The sequence below is a fragment of the Pteropus medius genome, unplaced genomic scaffold, assembly GCF_902729225.1.
Source record: "Pteropus medius unplaced genomic scaffold, Ma_sr-lr_union100, whole genome shotgun sequence".
NCBI lineage: Eukaryota > Metazoa > Chordata > Mammalia > Chiroptera > Pteropodidae > Pteropus > Pteropus medius.
Genome location: NW_024355205.1, coordinates 27,684,322 through 27,685,113, shown reverse-complemented (window position 1 = coordinate 27,685,113; position 792 = coordinate 27,684,322). Strand labels below are relative to the sequence as shown.

General features: G+C 38.4%; 1 pseudogene; it reads right to left on the bottom strand.

Moving 5' to 3' along the window:
- Positions 1-318: 318 nt before the first annotated feature.
- LOC120599150 (uncharacterized) lies at positions 319-439 on the bottom strand (annotated as a pseudogene).
- Between the last annotated feature and the right edge of the window lie 353 nt (positions 440-792).

Sequence of the window (792 nt, the reverse complement as noted above, 5' to 3'; positions counted from 1 at the left end):
GGGCAAACCCAGAATAGTGTGATATCCTAACAACAGTACTGACAATTGGGAGAGCTAGCCTGCCCTCGGGCAAGAGATTCCCAAAACCAGGTACATGGCACTGACTTCAGAGATGTTTGTTAATGGAAAGATCTGACAGGTTCAGATGCAGAGTCTTGAATCCTGGCATGTTTTATTTTAACTGAGGCTCCTGTTGGAGATACTTCTTAGATGCCTTGCGAAGTCCCATCAAGAAGCCAACTTTAGGATCAAAGATTAAGACAAAGAGCAAATTGATCCAGAAAATATAAGTAATGCTTTTTTATTTTTATTTTTTTACACCTACAGCACCCAGTCTTCCTAGGTGGTCTCCCATCCAAGTACTAACCAGGCCCAACCCTGCTTAGCTTCTGAGATCAGACGATATTGGGCATATTCAGAGGGTGGCATGACCGTAGACATGAATAATACTTTTTAAATGGAAGTTTTGAATTAAACTCATCTGTCTCCACCACCTCCATTCCCTGGGTAGAAATATAATATGGAGAAACTTTCTCTTGAGAAGATGATTTTGTGCTTATTTTTATATGAATTATTCCTCCTTTTTTTTTGGCTCTAGTCAAAATCAGGTTCAAGACCAGTCCTCAAGAACTCTTCCAATCAAAGGTCTACTTCGATGCAATTGACAAGTTGGTAACATTCAAAAAAATATAAAGGACTGCAAGGTTCTAGAATAGGCAGGTAAATATTGCAACTTTTGTATTTTCTTTCTGATGTTCTGTGATTAATCTCATATTTCTTAGATTTCAGGAA